The 19502-nt window shown below is 39.7% G+C and overlaps 1 protein-coding gene across 1 annotated transcript in view; it reads left to right on the top strand.

Annotated features, from left to right (window-relative positions):
* chd7 (chromodomain helicase DNA binding protein 7) overlaps positions 1 to 19502 on the top strand; it is a 350049-nt gene that overhangs the window by 104128 nt on the left and 226419 nt on the right. The window lies entirely within an intron of this gene.

The following is a 19502-nucleotide window of genomic DNA, read 5'->3' as shown; positions in this document are numbered from 1 at the left end:
GGTAATTTGGTTTTTGTTTCATTGAGGAGTGTTCCTCCAACTTGCTGATTATTTTATTGCAAATGTAGATGACAGAGGAAAATAATATCCCATGTAAATATTTCAGCATTGCCTAAAGTTGCCAGAGATGAAAGCTTCTGAAACAACAGAACTCTGGAAAGCTAAATATTTTAATATAAATTTGATACCCAAAACGGAATTGACCTTGAACCAGTCAAAAGTTCAGAATAAGGCAATGTTTGTAAAACACAGGAGTGTTATTGTTATGGTAAATAACAACTTCTACACTCATTGGTGCTGAACATGCTGGATACTTAATAAAGCAAGATAGATAAAACTTATTGTTACATATGTCCTATAAACAACAAATTGTTGTGGAAGAATGGCGTAAAAATCAGACTCACTGATGTTGAATCATATAGAATTGTAAGTTCAAAAAATTGAATCTCCGAACAGCTGCAGTTGTCTTCAATATTTATAGTGAGGTAATGGTAATTTTAACTGTGAAATTGAATTTTGCCATCTTACTGTATACAGTAAACATGGTAGTTCTGCTTTGTAAATTTCTCGAAGTTATTTTACTGTGCTTGAAGCAATGCAGGGCAAGTTTGAAACATCTGATTGAAAGTTTGTTTGCCTTTGAGTGCTTTATTTACACACTGATCATCTTTATTGGTAATAATATAGATGAGTTACTTGATGAAACGAAATATTTCCAGCTTTCAGAACTGGATCCTTGAGTTTTGATTGAATTGTTTTTGAATTGGCCAGAATTATGGTTTTCATGGTTATTAAATGTCTCATTGTTGTTGAAAATAAATTTTACTTCAGTTTTTTCTCCTGCAAGACCTTTAAAGATCCAGCATGAAGCTCGGAAATTGAGGAAAATATTTCTCAATGCTTTTCTAATTAGTATATTTATTATAATGAATGCATTGAATTTTCTAAACTGCTTTTTAAAATTAATGTTCAAGAAAGTTTGTATCCAAAACATGAAGAGAGGTTGTAAAAATCAAATGCATACCTTTTTTTCAGTTGTGAACATTTGAGATGCTAATCTTGAAAACAAGTTATCAGTTGATGCCCATTCCAGCTCCTTCTCTGTAGCTCTTACCATGGAATATAAAGTGCTTTAACATGGATCAATGCCAGCAAAGATATGTCAGATATATCAGATATCTAATGTAATTAGGGAAAAAATTTACTCAACTTCCTAAATTAATTAAGGCGTAAGTGCTTTGTTGCATAGGATTTAGTACAGGTTACTGCATATGCCTAATGGCTTCAATAAATTGAAAACTATGCAAATGTTCAGTGTAATTGAAAAAAATGATAGCAAATTTAATATTTAGTTGGGCCCTTCCTTCCCTTTTACAAGTAATTTGGCCAAATATACAGATGGTGCTTTCAAAAAATATCTATTTAATAAGCAAGTAGGGCTGCAATGTGAATGAGCTAAATGACAATGTCAGTGTGGCACAGGAAACTCTTCAAATGGAGGGAACATACGGAGGAATGTAATGATAGTAAGGGACAGTACAGTCAGGTAGATTGACACTGCTGCCTACAGCAAAGTCTGAGTCCAGATGGTAATGTTACAGCTTGATGCCAGGGTTTCAGAGATCTGCTCAAGGCTGGAGAGGAGCATGCTGAGGGAAGGGGAGGATCCAGTTGTCATCGTCCGTGTAAGTAGCTACATCATCAGCAGGACCAAGGAAAAGGTTGTGCATAGTTAGGATGAGAAGTTAGATGCCAGAGTAAAAACAAGGACCTCAAAGATCACAATCTCTAATTATTACCATAGTAATGTGCAAATAGAGATAAAGTAAATTGGAATAGTGACATGAATATGTTGCTCAAAGGTGCATGATAGGTTCCAGATCATGGGACACTGGCCGTGGTACTGGGCAAGCTGTGGGTTCTGTATCAATGAAACGGTCTCCAAATGAACTGTAATGGTGCTGCTAAATCATGAAATAGGGAGATTTTAAACAAAACACTGGAGCGAAGGGTCAAATTTAGGATTAAAGAGTAGAGCTAAGACCATATGGTATAATGCAGGAAATGATCAACCTTCCTTGAGTATTTTGTTTAACAAATTCAAATCTAAGACTAAAATAACAGATATGTTACAAAAAAAGGATAAAACTGCACATAGAACTTGAAACAAAACTGATTAGCTGAGAATGACAATTCGAACAGGAAAGTGTGATGTGCTAGCAATTGCAGAGATATGGCTATAAAGTGATAAGTAATTGGGCCTGAAAGTTTAATTGTACTCTGCATTCCATAAAGAGCAGGAAACTAGGAAAAGGTAGAAGTGTAGTTCTGTTTGCGAATGCTGTTGTCCCAGTAGAGAAGGATAAACAAAGTTTCGGAGACCAAGGTGTCAAAATGGTTTGAGTAAAGGTGCGAAATTATAAAAACAGGAGGTTGTTTGTTGGAGTGCTGTACAGGCACCTAACAGTAACCTAACATGGCAGATTGGAGCAGAAGGGAAGAAATAATGAGAACGTGCAGAAAGGTGATAATCTTGGGAGATTTTAACCTCATTGATTGGAAAGATCAGTTGGACAAAAGTAGCCCAGATGAATTCATTGAATGTTTTGGGGTAAGTTCCTGAGAAACAGTTGTTCTGGAGCCCTAAAGCAGGTTATACTCGACTTGGTATCGTGTAACAAGATATGACCTCAGTGAAGGTGTCCCTGAGGTAGCAATGACCATATGATTGAATGCTCCAATTGGTTTGGAGAGAGGAGTGCGTCCAAAACTTTTTTTTAAAAATAAAAATTAACTAAGGGCAGTTATGAGGACATGAAAGCAGAACTGGTTAGAATGGTTTGGCTGGTTTTGTGAAAGCATTGGCCAATAGAGACTGTTTAAAGAGGTATTTTTGAATATACAGTAGATGAATTCCAAGGGGTGGATACATCATTATGTTAATGAGAAAGGTTAAAGATAATATCAGACTTTTTAAATGTGCAAAGACAGGTGGCTGGACAGAAAATAAAAACAGCAAAAATTACTTAAATTAGTAAGAAGAATAATTTACAGTGAAAAAATTGGCCAGAGCTACAAAAATAGGTAATACATATTTCTAGAAATACTTGAGAAGTTAACAAAGTGGGCATTGGTGCTATTGAAAGTGTGTAGAGAATTAATGATGGAAAATAAAGAGATGGAAAATTAATTGAACAAGTATTTTTGCATTAGTTTTCTCTATAAAGGATATAAGTAACATTCTAGAAGCAAAATAAATTGGGAAATGGGAGGAAGGGAGGGACTCAAGAAAATAACTGCAGTGGACTAATGAGTGGATTGTTGGGCTATGAGCTGACAAGAATCTATGTCCTGATGGTCTTAGTTCTGGGATCTTAAAAAATTAGTCAGATAGTTGTTAAGTTGGTTTTAATTATTTAAAGTTCCCATGATTTTGGGAAGGTTCTATTAGATTGTAAAATAGCAACCACAACTACGTTATTCACAAATGGAGGGAGGGAAATCAGGCAACTGAAGGGACCAGTTAGCTAGCCATCTGTTACAGAGAAGATGTTAGAAGCTGTTATTAGTCATTCATGGGATGTGGGCACTTCTAGCTAAATCAGCATTTATTACCAATTCCTCATTATCCACAAGGCAGCAATAAATCAATCACTTCGCTGTGGGTCTGGAGTCGCATGTAGGTCAGAAAAGGTAAGGATGGCAATTTCCTTCCTTGGAGGACATTAGAGAATCAGATGGGTTTTTCCTGACAATCATCAATAGTTTCATGGTCATCAGTGGACTCTTATTTCCAGATTATTATTGCTGTGACTCTAATTCAAATTCCACCATCTGCCATGGTGGGATTTGAACCGAGGTCCCCAGACCATTACCTGAGTGTCTGGATTAATAATGCAGTGATAATACCACGAGGCCATCACCTAATTTATTAAATAAATTAATAATTTAAATTGGGAAATTTTAAAATTTCAGTACTGATGTGATGCTAAATATGAAAGTGTCAGTCATGATTAATTGCATTCTCCATGGCAATGCTCCTACCAATCTGAGTCCATTTGCCAATAATCAACACTCTTCTTTCATTCAGTTTTTTTTAATTTCCCCCTGATTTTCATATTTCGTGTGTATTCCCTAATGAGTACAAGAGGAAAAGTTTCAAGAAAATGTTATTTAATCAATATTCAAGATCTGTATTACCAGACAACTATTTGCACTTGGGAAGTTCAAGGCATTAAGGCAGATTCACCATGGCTATAACATTATTTTTCCTTCATAAAGCCATCTAATGTGGAAGTGTTGTGCTGTTGATAAAAGGAACCAGATGGATGTACTGTATCTAGATTTCCATTTGAGAGACTGCCACATCAAAGTTTATTATCATAAATACTTAAGGTGAAAAGGATAGCATTCTAACATGGAACATAGAACATTACAATGCAGTACAGTCCTGTTGGCCCTCAATGGTTCCACAGGCTGGCGCAATAATCTGAAGCCCATCTAACCTACACTATATTCCATTCTCGTCCATATGCCTATCCAATGACCATTTAAAGGCCCTTACAGTTAGCGAGCCTACTACTGTTGCAGGCAGTGTGTTCCATTCTCCCAACTACTGAGTAAAGACACCACCTCTGACATCTGTCCTATATCTTATCACTCCTCAACTTAAAGCTATCGCCCCATGTGCTAGCTATGGCCATCCGAGGAAAAAGGCTCTCACTGTCCACCCTATCTAACTCTCTGATTATCTTATATGTCTCAATTAACTCTCCACCTTCTTCTCTCTAACGAAAACAGCCTCTTGTCCCTCAGTCTTTCCTCATAATACCTTCCCTCCATACCAGGCAACATTCTCATAAATCTCCTCTGAACCCTTTCCAAAGCTTCTACCTCCTTCCTATAATGTGGTGACCAGAGCTGTTTGCAATATTCAAAATGTGGCTGCACCAGGGTTTTGTACAGCTGCAGCATGATTTCATGGTTCCGAAACTCAATCCCTCCACTAATAAAAGCTAACACACCATATGCCGCCTTAACCCTATCAACCTGTGTGGCAACTTTCAAGGATCAATGAACCTGGACACAGAGATCTCTCTGCTTATCTACACTACCACTAATCTTACCATTCGCCAAGTATTCTGCATTCCTGTTAGTCCTTCCAAAGTGAATCACCTCACACTTTTCTGCATTAAACTCTATTTGCCACCTCTCAGCCCAGCTCTGCAGTTTACGTATGTCGCTCTAAACTACAACATCCTTCATCACTCTCCACAACTCCACCGACTTTAGTGTCATCTGCAAATTTACTAACCCATCCTTCTATGCCCTTATCCAGGTCACTTATAAAAATGACAAACAGCAATGGACCCAAAACAGATCCTTGCTGTACCCCACTCGTAACTGAACTCCAAGATGAATATTTCCCATCAACCACGACCCCCTTTTTCTTTCAGCAAGCCAAGTTCTGATCCAAACTGCTAAATCGCCCTCAATCCTATGCCTCTGTATTTTGTGCAATAGCCTACCATGGGGAACCTTATCAAATACCTTACTGGAATCCATATACATCATATCAACTGTTTTACCCTCATCCACCTGTTGGGTCACCTTCTCAAAGAGCTTAATAAAGTTTGTGAAGCACGACTTACCCTTCACAAAACTGTGTTTACTATCCCTAATTAACTTATTCCTTCCTAGATGATTATAAATCCTAACTCTTATAATCCTTTCTAACACTTTACCCACAACTGAAGTAAGGCTCTTAGGTCGAAGAATTTCCAGGGTTGCCTTACTCCCCTTCTTGAACAAGGGAACAATATTTACTATCCCCCAGTCTTCTGGCACTATTCCTGTAGACAATGACGACATAAAGATCAAAGCCAAAGGCTCGGCAGTCTCCTCCCTGGTTTCCCAGAGAATCCCAAGATAAATCCCATCTGGCCAAGGTATCTTATCTATTTTCACACTTTCCAGAATTGCTAACACCATCTCCTTGTGTATCTCAATCCCATCTAGTCTAGTAGCCTGTATCTCAGTATTGTCATCGACTGTATTGTTTTTTTTCAGTGTGAATACAGACGAAAAGTATTCATTTACCATTTCCCCTATCTCCTCAGACTCCACGCACAACTTCCCACTAATGTCCTTGATTGGCCCTAATCTTATTCTAGTCATTCTCTGATTCCTGATATACCTATAGAAAGTCTTAGGTTTTCCTTGATCTATCCCCCAGTGGAAGCAAAGAGGACTCATAGGTGGATCTTTTTGTGTTTAGCAAAATGTAACAAGTGGTGTGCCATAGGGATCAAGGCTGGGCGCACATCAGTTTGCAATGTATGTAAAAACTTGGGTGCAGGGTCCAAGAGTAAGTTATGAAATGAACATTAGGCTACAAAAAGACAAGTCAAACGAGTTGGTACAGACATGGCAAATGGAATAGATTATGGGAAAATGTGAAATTGTTCATTTAATGAAAGAGAAAATAAAAATGATGTGAGGTTGCAGAGCTCTGAGGTGCAGCGGGGTATAGGTGTCCTTGTATATGAATCAGAAAAAGTTAGCATGCAGATACTGCAAATAATTCAGAAAGCTGTAATTTATTGCAAGGGATTGAGTACAAAAATAGCAAACTTGTGCTTCCAATTTACAGGGAAATGGTGAAACCACATCAAGGAACGTTGCAAATGTATTGGAAGCAATTCAGTGAATGTTTACCAGACGAACCGTTGGAATGGACAGTTTGCCTTATGAGGAATGATTAGACAGGGTAGGCTTGAATCTGCTGGAGTTTTGGAAGCGAAAGAGACAGCTTGATTGAATCAAATAGTGTTGAGAAATTTTGACAGGTTGGCTGTGGAGAGGATGTTTTGTTATGGAAGAATCACGAATTTGGATATCACTGCTTTTAAAAATAGTTCATTTAAAACAGGTGAGGTGAAACACTTTCCTTGAGGGTTTGTGAATCTTTGGAACTCTTTCCCTGAAGCAGAGTCTTTGAATATTTTTAAAGCAGAAGAGGATAGTTCCTTGTTGAGAAAGGGAGTAAAACAGATTATCAGGGGAGGTGGAAATATGGATTTGAGGTGCAATCAGATCAGTTATGTTGTTATTAAGTGGCAGAGCAGGCTCAAGGGGCTAAATGGCCTACTTTTCGATCACATTATATCATAAAATAGACATTTTGGCCACATTTAAGCACTAACCTCTGAATTACTTGGTTGCATACTACAGTCTTGCCTGATATGCTGGGGCTCAGCAGTGCATTAGGGTGAACGTGATAAATTCCACTTCTCATCTCAGAAAACCAATATGCAGAAAACGATCATCTGAACAATCTGCCATTGTGTATCCCTAACGGGCATCCTCCCAGGTCTTGTTTAAACTCTCAGCCACTGTATTTGTAGCCACTTTGTATTTTGCCGAGTGTTAATTGCAAATGTGTTTTATTTGCCTGTTTGCTAGTTTACTCTAGTTCCTTGCTCCAGGCTGGCCCACACCCTGTGGCTCTCAAGGTTCCATATATACTTCCCATCTCTTTTACAGCTTCTCTGATGCACATTTCCCAGGAGATTGTTGCTCAGTCATGTAACTTGACCTCTCTTTCCTACACTTTTGTAGCAGGAACAATTGCAATTGTTTTTAAAAAAATGCTTGTCTGACTGAAAGTAAACAAATACCATGGATATACAACAAACGGGAGCTTTGGCCAGAGCAGTTTACTTGACAGTTCTATTAAAAATTGAAACTTGTCTGGATCTTGGTTGCATTTTGGCTATTATTGCCCACTTGTAATATTCTTCAGTGTGTTTCATATTGAATTTATAAGCAGCAGTATTTTCTACAAGTAATTTTTTTGTACAGAAATGGATTTTCAACAAAGTTAGTTTGTAACAATAATATCTTGAGACTACTGTCTAGGTAATTATGTTAAGATTACAGTCCGTGAGTTTTATAGATCATAGAATCAAATTAGTTATGAATCTACTCATTCTATTATGCACCTTGTTATCTATAACTAATTTAAATGCAAGAATAAATGAATAATGCTCATGTTGATATTTTGTGTATTTCTCACAAATACAATAGACATTTTACACAAAATGACATCCTGCTACAGAACACAATATTTTCTTACTGGGAGATCCCTGCATGTGCTAATATTGAATTTACCACATCTTTTTCTCTTCCTTCCTATTGGGAAATTTCTGCAACAGATGGCCTCACTGAGATTGGAATATCACCATTTAGGTGGCTGTACTGCTCTCTACATTAGTGTGCAGACTCACTGGAATATTTTGAAAGTATTATCACAAACTTTCCTACCAGCACTTTCTAGTGGGAGCAAGTTCGGAGCTTAAAATATTCACCTAGGTGGCATTAATAGGAAGTACCTGTAATTAGAATTGCAGGCGATGTTTCAATTTAAGTTCGCTGACAGTGAAGTGTACTTATTGTGCTTGATTTGCATGTTAATGTTTTTATAGATTAGATTCCCGACAGTGTGGAAACAGGCCCTTCGGCCCAACAAGTCCACACCGACCCGCCGAAGAATAACCCACCCAGACCAATTTTCCTCTGACTAATGTACCTAAACACTATGGCCAATTCACCTGACCTGCACATCTTTGGACTGGCAGGATCGGCATAATTGCTGAACTTTTTTTGTGCTGCTGTGAATTTATGGAACTTTAAATTATCCAACCAGAGTTCTCTTTTCAAAATTGAGCAGGTGATGTAGGTGTGTGCAGTGTTTGTCTCTTTCTAAACATATTCAAAATGTAATTTTTAGAAGATATTTTGTTTAACTTTCAAAAAAAACACTTCCTTGAAACTGGTTCGAAATGAGCAGAAAATTTGGATGTGTAAACAAATTGGAAGTAAAGTTTTTTGTAAATCATTTATTATTTCTTCAGTCTGATCAACTACCAAACACTATAATCCCTTCCTTGTTTTCCCCTTTTGCTAATCTGATGTTTTATTCTGTTTCTTTGTCCCATGGTTACATTGCAATGATATCCATCTCAGCAATCTTCCACTGCCCCCCCCTCTAAAATCTTTGAAATCCTGTGTTAAATGGTGATGGACATTGGAAGCAGAGGGAATGAACTGGTTGGATTATTATCTAATGATTGGATTGGAGCTGTCTTAACCTTGATTATTAGGAGAGATGGTCTTATAACTGCAAATTATTTCACATTATTGACTAAGTCTTAATGTCAGCAGTTTTTAAAAGGAGCAATTTTGTTATTTTGCATTATGATTTTTGTGTAAATAATGAGGTTAACTTTAAATCTGGACAAATGTGTACAATGTAATTAAATTACTGGTATTGGTTTTTGGCTTTAAGGTGTGCATCACTGAGTGAAATTCCTTGATTAATTTGATTAGTTGGCGCTGGCTGTTTTAATCACAGCATTTTGGTTGTTATGCTCTTAAAAGGCCAGTTTTGTATTCTTGCAGCGACCCCCTGACATTGATTTTTTTTTTAAAGCCATCAATGTACAGAGCATTTTTTCTGGAACCTTGAATCCTAAAAATGTAATAGATGCATCATCATTGAGGTGACAGTGTGGTACATCACCTATGTAGAAAAATACTGATGTATAAAAGCTTTTTTTAAAAAAAAAGATGGAATTTGTTTAAATGGCCAGATAACTTCTGTATCAAACTCAATTTTGAGAAACATTGTGAACAAGCTTTCCTCCATCTTTGTCTCCCTGTCTCCCATCCTTATCACTCCTGTGGTCAGGCCTCATCTTCAATCTCTCAAACCTAATGGATATGGCAATCAAGCAAAAATATTTCAGGTTTTCATACTACTAAAGTTTGAATTTCACTTGTCATTTTTGCTGTGGTATTCTCTCCTTCTCCAAACTCCAAAGCAATTTCTTCTCTTCCCTACCCTGACCACGTGTCCCAATCTTTCATCCACTTAAGCTGGAATCGACACTTTGTCGTTTCTGTCCATTACACCTTGCTCCTGCCACTGCTCATCTTGCCAGTGAGCAATCCAATGTTCCCCTGATCCCTTTCCCACCTGATCATCCAACTCTCCTCCCTGGATCCAGTGCAAACTGACTGTGTCAATGGTTCCCATTGCCTCCCTTTGTCCCTGCCTTCAGTCAGTAATTTAAGCTTCGTACTTGGAAAATTTCAAGGTAATCAGAATGAGTCAGTAGGTTTTGTCAAAGGAAAATAATTTTTATTCAAGTATTGTGAAAGAGTAACATCCGCTATAGGGGTGGGGGAGGGGGGGGAACCTGGGGATGCACTATATTTGAATTTCCAGGTGTATTTGTTAAGATGCACATCGTAGTTTATTGTGGAAGTTGAAAGCTTATGGTTTGGGTATAAATATTGGCCTTGATACAAGATTAGCTAATTGGCAGAAAACAGACTGTAAGCACAATGGGTCTTTTTCTGATTGGCAGGCTTTGATGAGTGGAGACCCACAGGGATCTGTGTTTGAATTCTAATCCTCAAATTTATTCACCCATCTCTTTGGGGACATATTTGAATTCAAAGCATTCCCTAAGTATAACTTGATTGCAGCTTAACAATGAAGTTGGAGATGGTGAGAAGGTGTGTTGCTTAAGTGGGTTTTCATAAGCAATTTCATTTTAAAAAAAATAGATTTACATACTATCAATATAGCTGGTGGACTCTTTATCTGCTTACTTTGGTTAAGCAGTGAAAGTTGTATTAATGGCACAAGGTGGCTGTGTGTTACTAGGCAGTGTCAGTTTGAGATTAAGGCAACTCCCAACAGGCACCATCAGTGATTGTAACTACAGGTTGTTGTAGGTAATAGTTAACAAGTATTTACGACACATGTTCTTGAACATATTAATGACTTCTTTGCAGCAGGGATGTATTTAAACTCCATTTCTTTGTCAAAGATGTGTGTTGTTTCATATTCTGATGGTTGCCAGTCATCTCCCGTATTTTGAAATAATGCCCTTGTAATACTAACCTTTCTTAACCTAAGGGAAATTTGTTTTTTAGATTTTGTGTAAAGAAAATGTTTGTTAATGCAAAAGGAAAGTTTTGCTGTTGGCTATTAACAAATCCAACCTGTAATATGTGTGCAGCATTTTCAGTTTTGTTTCAGTGTAAGTGTAATAATGCTAATACCAAAACATGGACTTGAGTAAGGCGTTCGACAAGGTTCCCCATGGGACACTGGTTAGCAAGGTTAGATCTCATGGAATACAGGAGCCAATTGGATACAGAACTGGCTCAAAGGTAGAAGACAGGGTGGTGGTGGAGGGTTGTTTTTCAGACTGGAGACCTGTGACCACTGGAGGGTCACAAGGAGCGGTGCTGGGTCCTCTACTTTTTGTCATTTACATAAATGATTTGGATGAGAGCATAAGATGTACAGTTAATAAGTCTGCAGATGACACCAAAATTGGAGGTGTCATGGACAGTGAAGAGGGTTACCTCAGATAACAACAGAATGTGGGCCAATGGGCTGAGAAGTGGCAGATTGAGTTTAATTCAGATAAATGCGAGGTGCTGCATTTTGGGAAAGCAAATCTTAGCAGGATGCATACACTTAATGGTAAGGTCCGAGGGAGTGTTGCTGAACAAAGAGACCTTGGAGTGCAGGTTCATAGCTCCTTGAAAGTGGAGTCGCAGGTAGATAGGATAGTGAAGGTGGCGTTTGGTATGCTTTTCTTTATTGGTAGAGTATTGAGTACAGGAGTTGGGAGGTCATGTTGCAGCTGTACAGAACATTGGTTAGGCCACTTTTGGAATATTGTGTGCAATTCTGGTCTCCTTCCTATCGGAAAGATGTTGTGAAACTTGAAAGTGTTCAGAAAAGATTTACAAGGATGTTGCCAGGGTTGGAGGATCTGAGCGACAGGGAGAAGCTGAACAGGCTGGGGCTGTTTTCCCTGGAGCGTCGGAGGCTGAGGGGTGACCTTTATAGAGGTTTACAAAATTATGAAGGGCATGGATAGGATAAATAGACAAAGTCTTTTCCCTGGGTTTTGGGGGGTCCAGAACTAGAGGGCATAGGTTTAGGGTGAGAGGGGAAAGACATAAAAGAGACCTAAGAGGCAACTTTTTCACACAGGGTGGTACGTGTATGGAATGAGCTGCCAGAGGATGTGGTGGAGGCTGGTATAATTGCAACATTTAAGAAGCATTTGGATGGGTATATGAATAGGAAGGGTTTGGAGGGAGATGGGCCGGGTGCTCGCAGGTGGGACTAGATTGGGTTGGGATATCTGGTCGGCATGGACGGCTTGGACCGAAGGGTCTGTTTCCATGCTGTACATCTTTATGACTCTGTCTAATTTTAGCAGTTACGTGAACCAACTATTAGCAAGTATCCAGAAGTGATGTTTCTTGTTCAGACTTAAATATTTTGTTACAGTTTAATTTTGTTGACTAACTTTATTTTGTTAGAGTACACTATGTTGCCAGGTAGAGGCAGCTGGATAGGAAGGTGCTGTATTAACTTTAGCCCCAGGGTATCAGGTTAAAATCATCTTGATATGCGTATGGCATTCAGTATTGCTACTAATGTGTTGGCCAATATTCGCTTTCGTATTAGGGGCTATAATGTATGTAATTTTCTAAAATGAATATTGGATGATCATTTCCAGAATATAAACTTATAATTCCTTGGAACTGAATATCATGACAAGCACATGCCTGTTTCTGGTTTACTTCAGCCTTTCAACAGAACATGGGAAGACACATTAATTTGGTAGCTACTGAGTTTGTAGGAGCCTCTATTAGGGTTTAATTCTGTTTGGTACATTATCAGTGCCACCCCTTTCCACTAAGTGATAACCAAATAAATAAAAATGTTGGATGGTTTTAAATTACAACATGACATATGGGCACTGTTGTTATTGCTCCAAAACTACAAGGCATGCATCTGCTGTTTTCTGCAGGATGATTTGAATCTCTGCACTGTGTCCCAGAGCACTAAGTCACCAAGTAATAGTGGGGAACTTGTTGCCTGCACAGATGCATCACAGGCAAAATTGGTTTCTACTTTTATTTCCTTGGAATGCTTCAACTTTGAAAAAACTAGTAATTAAGCAGAGTCTTTGGGGACATTTAAGCGAGTGTTAGACACGCACATGGATAGCAGTGAGTTGAGGGGTGCGCAATAAGTTTACTATATTTTACATTAGGATTAAACCTCTGCACAACATCGTGGGCCAAAAGGGTCTGTTCTGTGCTGTACTTTTCTAGGTTCTATATTTGTGATTCACTGTTGTAGGTAGAAATGGCTGTGATCCTTAGGTTAATAAACAATCCGTTATGAAGCTGAATCCTAGATATCATAAAACTGTGGAGCAGAGACTTAGATGGGACAATCCTAGGATCAGCTCCAAGATTGGTTACCGAAGTTGTTTTTTGTTAGGCATGTTATCATGTCCAACTGAAGCAGCCAAATGGGGTAGGTGAGAAAGGTTTGTTAGTGATCCTCAGCAACCCTTTGCCATTTTTCTCAGTGCTATCACTCTTACATTTCCTATACATCCTATTCATGTCTCTCTGTGTGTGTCTCTCTGTGTGTGTCTCTCTGTGTGTGTCTCTCTGTGTGTGTCTCTCTGTGTGTGTCTCTCTGTGTGTGTCTCTCTGTGTGTGTCTCTCTGTGTGTGTCTCTCTGTGTGTGTCTCTCTGTCTCTCTCCTTCAGCCCTACCCCTCACCTAATCTTACTCTTCCACCCCCCCCCCGCCTCCAGATGTGCAGTCTGTCGTGCATCACAGCAATTTAGATCATAATGGGAAAAAGTGGCAAGTCATGATGAGAAATTGGGTGTTTCTGTTCAGTATTGCCTCTTGCATTGCCCAAAGGAATTGGTTTGCTCTCTGCATCTGTATTAATCCAAACTAGCATATAGTTCGCCTTAATTCAGTACAACAAACTAATTTTCAACTGTTTATTTTCAAGAAATTTTTACCTTGATTGATTTGAATCTGTGATCATCTTGTTTCAAGGAAACTTTAAATGTATGATCTTATCTATGAGATCTAGAGATAGAAAAGACAATAGTTTGATTTTGGCAAAGTTCTTTTCTATAGGTGCTTCAAAGACCAGCTTATTGAGGATAACTTGTTTGCCAGGCAGTTTCTGAGATTCTGTTCCCAGGTTCCATCTGTTTCTAGGATAACTTTCTCTTTAGAACCATTGGGCTTCTCTGTAGCATTGTTTATGTTTCTGCAGCCACATCTGTGGAAGTCTGAATGTTTTAAAAGGAAATGGCCTCTTCTTTCGTTTTACTGCACTGAGTGCACTTCTCCTTTCTATACCATAATACCTTTTTAAAAACAATTTCCAAGTTTAACTGACTCAATTTTTATGACACTACATTGTAAGGCTGGTGATTTAAAGCTGGTGGTGAGGTCACAAAGCTGAACAGAATAATTATCTAGTATATTGGGGCTTGTGCAGTTCAATAATTGGATGGTGAATTGCAGTTTGGGATAGAAGCTGACTAAGATTTTCTTCAGGTTTCAAGGACTAAAACTTTGTTCTAACAGCTTAATGAAAGCATGGTGTCATTCAACCTCTACAGTATAGCTAAAAGTAAAATTGCATAGTCCCACAGGACCACAGTGGAGAGAGATGACTGGTGAGTTAACCTGAGGGTCACCATGCATCAGGCAAGTGGAGAGGTTGAGAGGGTGAGACATTCATGGTAATCTCAGTCGGTGGGTGGGAATTGAACCCATACGGGTGCAGTCATTTTGGATCCCAAATCAGCCATCCAGCCAAGTGAACTGACTAACTCTCAGAGCAGTTAGACAATCGCTGGGAGAAGCAGTTGCACCATTGGACCCTGACCACGCTAACACTTTGTGCAGTCGTGACAAAAGAGGAAGGCGAGAGAACAGAACCTTTGATTGAGAACCCCTATTTTGTCAGCAACCTTTGTCCCATTTAAAGAGCTATGGCTGCAGTGTTAGCCTATTGAGTTACATGGGCACATAAAACCTGGAAGACGTCATCCCTGTTTTGAGGGACTATCATAGAGTAGGATAATCTTTCAAATGAGTTGCTAAAATGGCCGCCTGACCTCAAACGTTGGCCTGAAGCCATCCATAATACTAATCAAAAAAGTTGAGTGGACTCACCCAGTGTCCTGCTAAATTTTAAAAAAATGTATTTTCTAATCTCTCTGTTGAGAGATATTATAGCATAGCTGAAGCAGGTGGAACGTGAACCCAGGCCTCCTTGCCCAGAAGTAGGGGCAGTGCAATGAGCCTTCTGCCCAACATTTATTCCTCCGCTAAGTTCATTAAAAATCAATTGGCTGCAAAGTGATTAGGATTATCCCAAGGTTAGAGTCATAGAGATATACAGCGCAGAAACAGACCCTTCCATCCAACTTGTTCATGCTGATCCGAAATCCTTATAAATCTAGTCCCATTTGCCTTTATTTGGCCCATATCCCTCTATTCATATATCTATCCAGATGCCTTTAAAATAATCGTACCAGCCTCCTCCACTTCTTTTGGCTGCTCCTTCCATGCATGCACCACCCTTTGTGTGGAAAAAGTTGCCCCTTAGTTCCCTTTTATATCTTTTCCCTTCTCATCTTTAGACCATGTCTATTTACCCTATTCATGCACCACATGAATTTATAAACCTCTAAAAGGTCACCCCTCAGCCTCCAATGTTCCAGGGAAAATAGCCCTGGCCTAGTCAGCCTCTCCCTATAGCTCAAGCTCTCTGACCCTGAATGTTCTTCTAGATCTTTTCTGAACCTTTTCAAGTTTCACAACATGCTTCCTATAGGAGGGAGACCAGAATTGTATGCAATATTCCAATAGTGAAAATACTTTGTCTGTGTAAATCAATTAGATAGTGTTCCACTCTGTTCCTCAGACATCCATTGGGCCATGTAGTCACCTGTTAACATATTTGTCTTCCAGACAAAAGCAGCTAGTTTTGTTTACAGGGGACGGTTTTCACTTTTTGTTTCTAAAATGGAGTCCAAGCAACTCTATGCAAAAGGTAAAAGGTTTTACTTGCAGTTAACACTTCAACTGTTTGTACACGTGGCACCCAGATTTGGTTACTGTACCGTCATTTATAATTTAGACCTCTGGGCAGTCTTGCATTAAGTTGGCCAGATACCAATACCAACACGAATAATAGTGGCCCACTGACAAGATGTTGTATTTTCTGTGATCAGCATCCCTTTTAAGCTAATTACTGAATATCCTGCTGAATAATGTAATGTTAAAGTTATACCTAAAGGTCTTGTGGGCAGTTGTAAAGATAGTCTAGTTGTAGGAAAGTCTCTAGTTTTCATCAGACCAAGCCAAAAAACAATTGCTGGAAGGGATGTTTTTAAAGAGGACATAATACATGCTTCCATATCTATCTATCATAAACTCTATCATCACCTTCCTACCAAATTGCAAGTGAGAACTCAAGGGAGAAACTATCTCCATTTGTTTCACAGTTAATCATTTCAGATCTCAAGATGCCTGCACATATGTTAGAGTCTCAACTCTGGCTTTTTTTCCCCCACAATTTCCCTCCCAAGGCTCATGAAGCAGTTTATAATCTTGCAAGGAATTATAAGTTTAGCAGGTTAAGAAGAGGCTTTCACAATTACTGTGCTCCATGTTGCTTGAAGTTGATGGTTTTTGTCATTTAAAAAAATAGCTGTTAGTTTCTTTGGTGTATGCACAGGATGAACAAAAAAGAATGATGAACTTGTTTTTCAAAATTCAGTCTGAAATTTTGTCTCAAAGGTCAAAGTCCTTATATAACCAGTCCTCTGACCTGATGAAACTTGTTTTAATATATCATTTTTAAATTCGGCATTAATGCTGTGATATTTGTGAGTTAGATTATCAGTCTGTAGGTGAATTATGATTTGAAGATGCCAGTGTTGGACTGGGGTGTACAAAGTTAAAAATCACACAACACGGGTTATAGTCCAACAGGTTTAATTGGAAGCACACTAGCTTTCGGAGCGACGCTCCTTCATCAGGTGATAGTGGAGGACTCGATCGTAACAGAATTTATAGCAAATATTTACAGTGTGATGTAACTGAAATTATACATTGAAAAATTGATTGTCTGTTAAGCCTTTCATTTGTTAGAATACAGTGACAGTTTCACTTCTTTCATGTGTAAATCACAAAGCCTTTTTTTAAAGTTGCATTATCGAGTTAGCTGTTAACAATGGTGATAGCTAGACAATATGTTGAGGGTGTTGGCCCCCTGTGTTCTGTCAATGCCATGATGTTTAGATTAATTCTAATCTAAAAAGTGAGATAAGAGTTTTACATAAATTCATACAGTTTTTGAACTCAGATCTCTACATGAATGCCTGCAGTTTTTGAGCAAAGTACAATGTAACTCTGCAAGTACAGATTCACCCCACAAAATATGTGTGCGCATGTGGGTCTTTGTCTATGTGTGTGTGTCTGGGGTGGGGGTTGAGAGTGTGAGAAAGTGTGTGTGTGTGTGTGTGTGTGTGTGTGTGTGTGTGTGTGTAGTGAGTGCAGAGTGTCTTAAGTCTGTGAGGGGGTGCATATGTGGGTGTGTGTGGGTGTCTGTGTGCACGTCTGTGTGTGTGTGTGTGTGTGTGTGTGTGTGGGTGTCTGTGTGCGTAGTACAATGGTGGTCACCTGTAATGTGACATGAACCCAAGGTCCTGGTTGAGGCCCTCTCTATGGGTACCGAACTTAGCTATCAGCCTCTGCTTGGCCACTTTTCTCTGCTGCCTGTCCCAAAGTCTACCTTGGAGGATGGTCACCCGAAGGTCCGAGGCTGAATGTCCTGGACCGCTGAAGTGTTCCCCAACTGGGAGGGAACCCTCCTGTCTGTTGATTGTTGTGCGGTGCCCATTCATCCGTTGTCATAGTCTTTCCTCGGTTTCCCCAAATGTACCATGCTTCTGGGCATCCTCGTCTGCAACGTTTAAGATAGACAACGTTGGCAACACCAGCAACTGCCAGTCTCCAAACACCACCCTACAACTCATCCGCTTTATCCTCGATCACGTCTTCACCTTTGTTGGTGTTGACATGAGTACCTGCCATGTACAAGGTGGGAGGTCTTCCCACGTGTAATAGTGGTATCTATGTCCACAATCTGACACGTCTTGCAGCGTCCACCGTGACAGGGTTGTATGGAGTTGTCCTGAGAGCCGGGCAGTTTGCTACGAACAATGATCTGTTTGAGGTTTGGCAATTGTTGAAAGGCAAGTCGTGGAGGTGTGGGGAAGGTCTTGGTGAGGTGCTCATCCTCATTGATAATGTGTTGTAGGTCACGAAGAACATGGCATAATTTTTCAGCTCCTGGGAAGTACTGAACAACGAAGGGTACCCTGTCAGTTGCAGCACGTGTCTGTCTCCTGAGGAGGTCATTACGGTTCCTTGCTGTGGCACGTCGGAATTGGCGGTCGATGAGTTGAGCATCGTACCCTGTTCTTGTGAGGGCATCCTTGAGTACTTCCAGGTGATTGTCACGTTCCTCCTCCTCTGAGCAGATCCGGTGTATGCATAGGGCTTGTCCATAGGGAATGGCTGTTTTAATATATTTTGGGTGGAAGCTGGAGAGGTGTAGCATTGAGGTTGTCTGTGGGTTTGCGGTAGAGTGTGGTGATGAGGTGTCCGTCCTTGATGGAGACGCATGTGTCCAAGAATAAGACAGACAGTCGAGAGTAGTCCATGGTGAGTTTGATGGTGGGATAAAACTTATTGATATCACTGTGTAGTTTTATCAGTGACTCCTCGCCATGGGTTCAGAGGAAGAAAATGTCGTCAATGTACCTGGTGTACAATGTTGGTTGGAGATCCTGCATCGAGAAGAAATCTTGTTCGAACCTGTGCATAAAAATGTTGGCATATTGGGGTGAAAATTTAGTCCCCATGGCTGTTCCGTGTGTCTGGATGAAGAACTGGTTGTCAAAGGTGAAGACGTTGTGATCAAGGATAAAGCGGATGAGTTGTAGGATGGTGTTTGGAGACTGGCAGTTGTTGGTGTTGAGTACTGAAGCTGTTGCTGCAATGCCATCATTGTGGGGGATGCTGGTGTAGAGTGCGGAAACGTCCATTGTGACGAGGAATGTTCCCAGCTCGACTGGTCCGTGGGTGCTGAGTTTCTGTAAGAAATCCGTAGTGTCACGACAGAAGCTGGAGATCCTCTGTACAATAGGTTTCAAGATGCCTTCCACATAGCCGGAGAGATTCTCACATAGAGTCCCATTGCCCGACACGATGGGACGTCCCGGTATATTGGCTTTGTGTACCTTTGGAAGGCAGTAGAAGTCGTCTACACGAGAAGTACATGGGGTGAGGGTGCGTAGGGAACTCTGAAGGACTGGATCCAAAGTTCTGATCAGTGTGTTTAATTCTCGGGTGTGTTCTTTGGTCAGATCAGCTGGTAGTTGCCTGCAGTGGGTTCTTGGTTGTTCAGTTGTCGGTACACTTCCTTGCAGTAATCTGTTCTTTTCTGAATGACAATGGCTCCTCCTATATCTGCTGGTTTGATGACAATG

Source organism: Chiloscyllium punctatum, chromosome 5, assembly GCF_047496795.1.
Source record: "Chiloscyllium punctatum isolate Juve2018m chromosome 5, sChiPun1.3, whole genome shotgun sequence".
NCBI lineage: Eukaryota > Metazoa > Chordata > Chondrichthyes > Orectolobiformes > Hemiscylliidae > Chiloscyllium > Chiloscyllium punctatum.
Note: the sequence above shows the minus strand (reverse complement) of the source record. Positions and strands in the feature narration are given on the sequence as shown.